Source organism: Hyla sarda, chromosome 4 (genome assembly GCF_029499605.1).
Source record: "Hyla sarda isolate aHylSar1 chromosome 4, aHylSar1.hap1, whole genome shotgun sequence".
Classification (NCBI taxonomy): Eukaryota; Metazoa; Chordata; class Amphibia; order Anura; family Hylidae; genus Hyla; species Hyla sarda.
In genome coordinates, this window is record NC_079192.1 from 90,826,575 (window position 1) to 90,836,409 (window position 9,835).

The 9,835-nt window shown below is 47.0% G+C and overlaps 1 long non-coding RNA gene across 3 annotated transcripts in view; it reads left to right on the forward strand.

The window, feature by feature from the left end:
- The first annotated feature begins 580 nt into the window (after nucleotides 1-580).
- Nucleotides 581-9,835, forward strand: part of LOC130368221 (uncharacterized) — an 18,046-nt gene continuing 8,791 nt past the window's right edge. Inside the window, exon 1 of one of the 3 annotated variants that reach the window (XR_008892374.1) lies at nucleotides 581-947. This is a non-coding gene — a long non-coding RNA (uncharacterized LOC130368221). Of the gene's footprint in view, nucleotides 948-3,048; nucleotides 3,276-9,835 lie in introns of those variants that run through there. The other 2 variants (XR_008892373.1, XR_008892375.1) reach the window with 2 other exon arrangements.

The following is a 9,835-nucleotide window of genomic DNA, read 5'->3' on the forward strand; positions in this document are numbered from 1 at the left end:
TACTGCCAACCTAATGTGGGGGGGACTATACTGCCAACCTAATGTGGGGGGACTATACTGCCAACCTAATGTGGGGGGACTATACTGCCAACCTAATGTGTGGGGACTATACTGCCAACCTAATGTGGGGGAAAATAAGATATATGCAAGATAAGATATATGCAGTGTGCATAGGAATTTGTTCATATATATATATATATTTTTTTTTTACTATAGTCCGGTCCTCCAAGGAGACAAGTGCAGTAAGTACTGAGTGACAGTGAGACAGATAAATAGATATAGTGCAGTGCGTTTTTTCCCTCTTTTTTTTTGCTCGTCAACCTCGGTAGCGGTGCCCCGCGAAAAAAAAAATTTCCGAGGTGTGCCCCGACCCGAAAAAGGTTGGGAAACACTGCACTAACCTTACACACACGCTGTGAGTACACAGCGTGTGAGCTGCGGGGACGAGATCCACTAAAGGCCGGCGTGATGACGTCACATCATCGCGCCGGCGCCTGGAGGACCCGTCCCTGCGGCCTGCATACTGTAAGTAAGGGTATGCTCAGGGTCCAGGGGATTATGGAAACAGGATATGCGCCACTGTTAGGAGGAGGGGGGTCAGAGAAAAGGGAATATTTAATGAGGGTCTGCAGCAGGGACGTGCACACATAGGAGTGAAAGGGGGCTGGAGCCCCTGCCCTTTTCCTCACCTGCCCCTCTAGTGCCCTCACAAAAGGAGGTGCAGACTCAGGCTGACAAGTGAAGTAAAAAGGATCCATTGCTGGAGATTTGTATGTGGTTTAATGGAGGGTGCTGTGCCCTCCCTGCAGCAAGGGGGCGCCACTCACCCTGTCATTATCTGCCATTTCTTTGCTTCTCTCCACACGGAGGAGACAGGAGCAGAGGAGGCAGAGGGAGGCCCCGCCCACAACATGTCCGGCCACAAACCAGTCTAAGCAGCCCTTACTGTAAGTAACTGTAAATATATGTGAGTGATTGTATGTCAGTGTGTGTATATATATATATGTGAGTGATTGTATGTCAGTGTGTGTATATATATATATGTGAGTGATTGTATGTCAGTGTGTGTGTGTATATATATATATATATATATATATATACATATATGTGTGTGTGTCTATCTCTATGTATGTGCAGAGAGGGATGGATGGGGCCTTACTGTAAGTAACTGTAAATATATGTGAGTGATTGTATGTCAGTGTGTGTGTGTATATATGTGAGTGATTGTATGTCAGTGTGTGTATGTATATATGTGAGTGATTGTATGTCAGTGTGTGTATATGTATATATGTGAGTGATTGTATGTCAGTGTGTGTATATGTATATATGTGAGTGATTGTATGTCAGTGTGTGTATGTATATATGTGAGTGATTGTATGTCAGTGTGTGTATGTATATATGTGAGTGATTGTATGTCAGTGTGTGTATGTATATATGTGAGTGATTGTATGTCAGTGTGTGTATGTATATATGTGAGTGATTGTATGTCAGTGTGTGTATGTATATATGTGAGTGATTGTATGTCAGTGTGTGTGTATATATGTGAGTGATTGTATGTCAGTGTGTGTGTATGTATGTGAGTGATTGTATGTCAGTGTGTGTATATGTATATATGTGAGTGATTGTATGTCAGTGTGTGTGTATATGTATATATGTGAGTGATTGTATGTCAGTGTGTATGTATATATGTGAGTGATTGTATGTCAGTGTGTGTATGTATATATGTGAGTGATTGTATGTCAGTGTGTGTGTGTGTATGTATATATGTGAGTGATTGTATGTCAGTGTGTGTGTATATGTATATATGTGAGTGATTGTATGTCAGTGTGTGTGTGTGTATGTATATATGTGAGTGATTGTATGTCAGTGTGTGTATGTATATATGTGAGTGATTGCATGTCAGTGTGTGTGTGTGTGTATGTATATATGTGAGTGATTGCATGTCAGTGTGTGTATATGTATATATGTGGGTGATTGTATGTCAGTGTTTGTATATGTATATATGTGAGTGATTGTATGTCAGTGTGTGTATGTATATATGTGAGTGATTGCATGTCAGTGTGTGTATATGTATATATGTGAGTGATTGTATGTCAGTGTGTGTGTATGTATATATGTGAGTGATTGTATGTCAGTGTGTGTATATGTATGTATGTGAGTGATTGTATGTCAGTGTGTGTGTGTGTATATATGTGAGTGATTGTATGTCAGTGTGTGTGTGTATATGTATATATGTGAGTGATTGTATGTCAGTGTGTGTGTATATGTATATATGTGAGTGATTGTATGTCAGTGTGTGTGTATGTATATATGTGAGTGATTGTATGTCAGTGTGTGTGTGTATATATGTGAGTGATTGTATGTCAGTGTGTGTATGTATATATGTGAGTGATTGTATGTCAGTGTGTGTGTATATGTATATATGTGAGTGATTGTATGTCAGTGTGTGTGTATGTATATATGTGAGTGATTGTATGTCAGTGTGTGTATATGTATATATGTGAGTGATTGTATGTCAGTGTGTGTGTGTGCATGTATATATATATGTGAGTGATTGTATGTCAGTGTGTATATGTATATATGTGAGTGATTGTATGTCAGTGTGTATGTATATATGTGAGTGATTGTATGTCAGTGTGTGTGTATATATGTGAGTGATTGTATGTCAGTGTGTGTGTGTATGTATATATGTGAGCAAGTGAATCTATGTGTATATGTATGTATGTGTATGTATGTATATATGTGTGTATCTATGTGTATATGTGTGTATGTATGTGTGTCAGGGATGTGGAAATCCTATAGCCCGACGCCCGGGACAAGTAGTTTTGGGCGCCGGGCAGGTGAATTGTTTATAGATTTAGCCCTGTATCGGGCAGGGACAGACAGACTTCCCCCCCCTTATTTTTCTTTAATGTCGGTGTGAGGCGCAGGAGCCGATGGAAGTCTACACCTCACACCGGCGCTCAGAGTGTATGGAGGGGGCGGCGGCCTCCAGCTGACTGCAGAGCCCCCTTATCTCCCCTCCCGGAGGATGGACGGAGCTCAGAAGACACAGCAGGGGGAGAGAGAGGATGTAGACAGCTCCGTGCACAGCTCCATCCCCCGCACACAGCTCTATCCCTCCCCCTCCCCCTGTCTCCACAGGACCTAATCCACCACGGGGAGGTTGCTTGTTTGCACGGGGAAAACACAGAGCAGGGGGGGAGGGGGAGGACGGAAATCTGACCTCACACCGGCCGGGACTACAGCTCTGATGTCCACTCATGGCGGCTCAGGTGAGGAGACCGAGAATACAGGCGGCGGCGGCAGGAAGGGTGGTTGTATATGTAGGGTGTGAGTGGATGTGTGATGTGTGTATGTAATGTATGATGGGGGGCAGGTGTATGTATGATGTATATGATGTATATGATATATGATATGTATGATATATATGATATGATATGTATATGTATATGATGTATATGATATAAATGTATGGTGTATATCAGTGTTTCCCAACCAGGGTGCCTCCAGCTGTTGCAAAACTACAACTCCCAGCATGCCCTGGGCATGCTGGGAGTTATAGTTTTGCAACAGCTGGAGGCACCCTGGTTGGGAAACACTGGTGGATATGTATGGTGTGAGTGTATGTGTGTATGATGTCTATGTGTGATGTGTATGTAATGTATAATGTGTGTATAATGTCTATGTGTGATGTGTATGTAATGCATGATGTGTGTATGATGTCTGTCTATGTGTGATGTGTATGTAATGTATGATGTGTGTATAATGTCTAAGTGTGATGTGTGTGTATGTGATGTATGATGTGGGGGGGCAGCGGCAGGTGTATGTATGATGTGTGCATATGTATGGTGTATATGTATGGTGTGAGTGTATGTAATGTATGATGTTGGGGGGGGGTGCAGTGGCGGGTGTGTGTGTGGCGGGTGTAGGAGCGGACTGTCACGTCGGGCATTAGGGCAGTTGTGCCATCTAATTTTATTTATTTTTAGTGGCACCCGCACTAAATTGCACCGCCAGAATCCCCCAGCTGCAGAGCCATAGGCTGCATCAGGGCATGCTGGGTGTTGTAGTTATCTAGTAACTAAATGCAACTTCCAGCATTTTCTGACACAAAATGCAGCACATAAACTGGAGAAGCAGAACCCCCCCCCCCCCAGTAACACATAAGTCCCTATTGAGACTGAAAAATAGTGATTAAAATATTTTATAAAGTGCGTATACATGTGAATAAGCCCCTTTCCTAATAAAAGTTTCCAATTTTCTTTAAATAAAAATAATGTATAAAAATAAACATAAGTGGTATCGCTACATGTGGAAATGTCCAGACTATTAAAATATAATGTTAATTAAACCGTACAGTGAACGGTGTAAATGTAAAGAATAGTCCAGAATTGCTAATTTTTGGTCACTTCATATGAGAAATGTTTTATAAGGTGATCAAAAAGTTACATCTAGACTTTTCTGGGCTTGTCTGGGGTGTAAGAGGAGCTACAGCTCTCCCTCCGCTAATAGCCTGGCATGCTGCGATCACCTATTAACCCATTAGATCACCGCTGTCAGCAGTGTCTAAAGGGATCTTATATCCATCCCTGGTGGTCTAGTGGGGGGGGATCAGACTATTTTGGTTGAAATTATTTCATCAACCAGGACAAGTAGATTTTCTTGAGGGACAAGTAGATTGTGTTCCGCTTTAGTCCCTTGGACAAGTAGTTTTTTTTTTCAATTTCCACACCACTGTGTGTGTATGTATATATGTGTGTATGTGTGTGTATGTATGTATATATGTGTGTATGTATGTGTGTGTATGTATATATGTGTGTATGTGTGTGTATGTATATGTATGTATATATGTGTGTATGTGTGTGTATGTATATGTCACGATGCCGGCTGGCAGGTAGTGGACCCTCTGTGCCAGAGAGGGATTGGCGTGGACCGTGCTAGTGGACCGGTTCTAAGCCACTACTGGTTTTCACCAGAGCCCGCCGCAAAGCGGGATGGTCTTGCTGCGGCGGTAGTGACCAGGTCGTATCCACTAGCAACGGCTCACCTCTCTGGCTGCTGAAGATAGGCGCGGTACAAGGGAGTAGGCAGAAGCAAGGTCGGACGTAGCAGAAGGTCGGGGCAGGCAGCAAGGATCGTAGTCAGGGGCAACGGCAGAAGGTCTGGAAACACAGGCAAGGAACACACAAGGAACGCTTTCACTGGCACTAAGGCAACAAGATCCGGCAAGGGAGTGCAAGGGAAGTGAGGATATATAGGGAAGTGCACAGGTGAAAACCCTAATTGGAACCACTGCGCCAATCAGCGGCGCAGTGGCCCTTTAAATCGCAGAGACCCGGCGCGCGCGCGCCCTAGGGAGCGGGGCCGCGCGCGCCGGGACAGAACAGACGGGGAGCGAGTCAGGTAGGGGAGCCGGGGTGCGCATCGCGAGCGGGCGCTACCCGCATCGCGAATCGCATCCCGGCTGGCAGCAGGATCGCAGCGCCCCGGGTCAGAGGACGTGACCGGAGCGCTGCAGCGGAGGGAGTGAAGCGAGCGCTCCGGGGAGGAGCGGGGACCCGGAGCGCTCGGCGTAACAGTACCCCCCCCCTTGGGTCTCCCCCTCTTCTTGGAGCCTGAGAACCTGAGGAGCAGACTTTTGTCAAGGATGTTGTCCTCAGGTTCCCAGGATCTCTCTTCAGGACCACAACCCTCCCAGTCAACTAAAAAAAAATTTTTCCCTCTGACCTTTTTGGCAGCCAAAATTTCCTTGACCGAGAAGACGTCCGAGGAGCCGGAAACAGGAGTGGGAGGAACAGATTTGGGAGAAAAACGGTTGAGGATGAGTGGTTTGAGAAGAGAGACGTGAAAGGCATTAGGGATACGAAGAGAAGGAGGAAGAAGAAGTTTATAAGAGACAGGATTAATTTGACACAAAATTTTGAAAGGACCAAGATAGCGTGGTCCCAACTTGTAGCTAGGGACACGGAAGCGGACATATTTAGCGGAGAGCCATACCTTGTCTCCAGGGGAAAAAACGGGGGGAGCTCTTCTTTTCTTATCCGCGAACCTCTTCATGCGTGAAGAAGCCTGTAAGAGAGAATTTTGGGTCTCTCTCCATATAATGGAAAGGTCACGAGAAATTTCATCCACAGCGGGCAGACCAGAGGGCAAGGGGGTAGGGAGGGGGGGAAGAGGGTGACGGCCGTACACCACGAAAAATGGGGATTTGGAGGAAGATTCAGAGACCCTGAAGTTATACGAAAATTCGGCCCATGGAAGGAGATCTGCCCAGTCATCCTGGCGGGAGGAAACAAAATGTCGCAAATAATCACCCAGGATCTGGTTAATTCTTTCTACTTGTCCATTGGACTGGGGATGATATGCAGAGGAAAAATTTAATTTAATCTTGAGTTGTTTACAGAGAGCCCTCCAGAATTTAGACACGAATTGGACCCCTCTATCCGAGACAATCTGCGTAGGCAACCCGTGAAGACGAAAAATGTGTACAAAAAATTGTTTAGCCAACTGAGGCGCAGAAGGAAGACCAGGAAGAGGGATGAAATGTGCCATTTTGGAGAATCGATCAACGACCACCCAAATAACGGTGTTGCCACGGGAAGGGGGTAAATCAGTAATAAAATCCATACCAATCAGAGACCAAGGCTGTTCGGGGACAGGCAGAGGATGAAGAAAACCAGCGGGCTTCTGGCGAGGAGTCTTATCCCGGGCACAGATAGTACAGGCTCGCACAAAGTCCCCAACATCCGTCTCCAGAGTCGGCCACCAATAGAAGCGGGAGATGAGTTGCAGAGATTTCTTGATACCCGCATGACCTGCGAGATGGGAGGAGTGACCCCATTTGAGGATTCCGAGGCGTTGGCGTGGAGAAACAAAGGTCTTTCCTGGAGGAGTCTGCCTGATGGAGGCAGGAGAAGTGGAGATCAGGCAGTCAGGTGGAATGATGTGTTGCGGAGGGAGATCAACTTCTGAGGCATCCGAGGAACGAGAGAGAGCATCGGCCCTAATGTTCTTATCGGCAGGACGAAAGTGAATCTCAAAATTAAATCGGGCAAAGAACAGAGACCACCGGGCCTGGCGAGGATTCAGCCGTTGGGCCGACTGGAGGTAGGAGAGGTTCTTGTGGTCGGTGTAGATAATGACAGGAAATCTTGATCCCTCCAGCAGATGCCTCCATTCCTCAAGTGCTAATTTAATGGCTAGAAGCTCTCGATCCCCGATGGAGTAGTTCCTCTCCGCTGGAGAGAAGGTCCTAGAGAAAAAACCACAAGTGACAGCATGCCCGGAAGGATTTTTTTGTAGAAGAACAGCTCCAGCTCCTACTGAGGAGGCATCAACCTCCAATAGGAAGGGTTTGGAAGGGTCAGGTCTGGAGAGCACGGGAGCCGAAGAAAAGGCAGACTTGAGTCGTTTAAAGGAGTCTTCTGCTTGAGGAGGCCAGGACTTGGGATCAGCATTTTTCTTGGTTAAAGCCACGATAGGAGCCACAATGGTAGAAAAATGTGGAATAAATTGCCTGTAATAATTGGCGAACCCCAAAAAGCGTTGGATAGCACGGAGTCCGGAGGGGCGTGGCCAATTTAAGACGGCAGAGAGTTTGTCTGGATCCATCTGTAGTCCCTGGCCAGAGACCAAATATCCTAGAAAAGGAAGAGATTGGCATTCAAACAGACATTTCTCAATTTTGGCATAGAGTTGGTTGTCACGAAGTCTCTGAAGAACCATACGGACATGCTGGCGGTGTTCTTCTAGATTGGCAGAAAAAATTAGGATATCGTCCAGATATACCACAACACAGGAGTATAACAGATCACGAAAAATTTCATTGACAAAGTCTTGGAAGACGGCAGGGGCATTACACAGTCCAAAGGGCATGACCAGATACTCAAAGTGTCCATCTCTGGTGTTAAATGCCGTTTTCCACTCGTCCCCCTCTCTGATGCGGATGAGGTTATAGGCGCCTCTTAAGTCCAATTTAGTGAAGATGTGGGCACCTTGGAGGCGATCAAAGAGTTCAGAGATGAGGGGTAAGGGGTAGCGGTTCTTAACCGTGATTTTATTAAGACCGCGGTAGTCAATGCAAGGACGTAGGGATCCATCTTTTTTGGACACAAAGAAAAATCCGGCTCCGGCAGGAGAGGAGGATTTACGGATAAAGCCCTTTTTTAGATTCTCCTGGACGTATTCGGACATGGCAAGAGTCTCTGGGGCAGAGAGAGGATAAATTCTGCCCCGGGGTGGAGTAGTACCCGGGAGGAGGTCGATAGGGCAATCATAAGGCCTGTGAGGAGGTAGAGTCTCAGCTTGTTTTTTGCAGAAAACATCCGCGAAGTCCATATAGGCCTTAGGGAGACCGGTTACTGGAGGAACCACAGAGTTACGGCAAGGGTTACTGGGAACCGGTTTTAGACAGTTCTTGGAACAAGAGGACCCCCAACTCTTGATCTCCCCAGTGGACCAATCCAGGGTTGGGGAATGAAGTTGAAGCCAGGGAAGTCCAAGGAGAATCTCCGAGGTACAATTGGGGAGGACCAAAAGTTCAATCCTCTCATGATGAGATCCGATGCTCATAAGAAGGGGCTCCGTGCGGAAACGTATGGTACAGTCCAATCTTTCATTATTTACACAATTGATGTAGAGGGGTCTGGCGAGACCGGTCACTGGGATGTTGAACCTGTTGACGAGAGAGGCCAAAATAAAATTTCCTGCAGATCCAGAGTCCAAGAAAGCCACTGTAGAGAAGGAGAAGGCAGAGGCAGACAACCGCACAGGCACAGTAAGACGTGGAGAAGCAGAGTAGACATCAAGGACTGTCTCACCTTTGTGCGGAGTCAGCGTACGTCTTTCCAGGCGGGGAGGACGGATAGGACAATCCCTCAGGAAGTGTTCGGTACTAGCACAGTACAGGCAGAGGTTCTCCATACGGCGTCGTGTCCTCTCTTGAGGTGTCAGGCGAGACCGGTCGACCTGCATAGCCTCCACGGCGGGGGGCACAGGAACAGATTGCAGGGGACCAGAGGAGAGAGGAGCCGAGGAGACGAAACGCCTCGTGCGAACAGAGTCCATATCTTGGCGGAGTTCCTGACGCCTTTCAGAAAAACGCATGTCAATGCGAGTGGCTAGGTGAATAAGTTCATGTAGATTAGCAGGAATTTCTCGTGCGGCCAGAACATCTTTAATGTTGCTGGATAGGCCTTTTTTGAAGGTCGCGCAGAGGGCCTCATTATTCCAGGACAATTCTGAAGCAAGTGTACGGAATTGTACGGCGTACTCGCCAACGGAAGAATTACCCTGGACCAGGTTCAACAGGGCAGTCTCAGCAGAAGAGGCTCGGGCAGGTTCCTCAAAGACACTTCGGATTTCCGAGAAGAAGGAGTGTACAGAGGCAGTGACGGGGTCATTGCGGTCCCAGAGCGGTGTGGCCCATGACAGGGCTTTTCCGGACAGAAGACTGACTACGAAAGCCACCTTAGACCTTTCAGTGGGAAACAGGTCCGACATCATCTCCAGATGCAGGGAACATTGGGAGAGAAAGCCACGGCAAAACTTAGAGTCCCCATCAAATTTATCTGGCAAGGATAAGCGTATCCCAGGAGCGGCCACTCGCTGCGGAGGAGGTGCAGGAGCTGGCGGAGGAGATGACTGCTGAAGCTGTGGTAGCAACTGTTGTAGCATAACGGTCAGTTGAGACAGCTGTTGGCCTTGTTGCGCTATCTGTTGTGACTGCTGGGCGACCACCGTGGTGAGGTCAGCGACAACTGGCAGAGGAACTTCAGCGGGATCCATGGCCGGATCTACTGTCACGATGCCGGCTGGCAGGTAGTGGACCCTC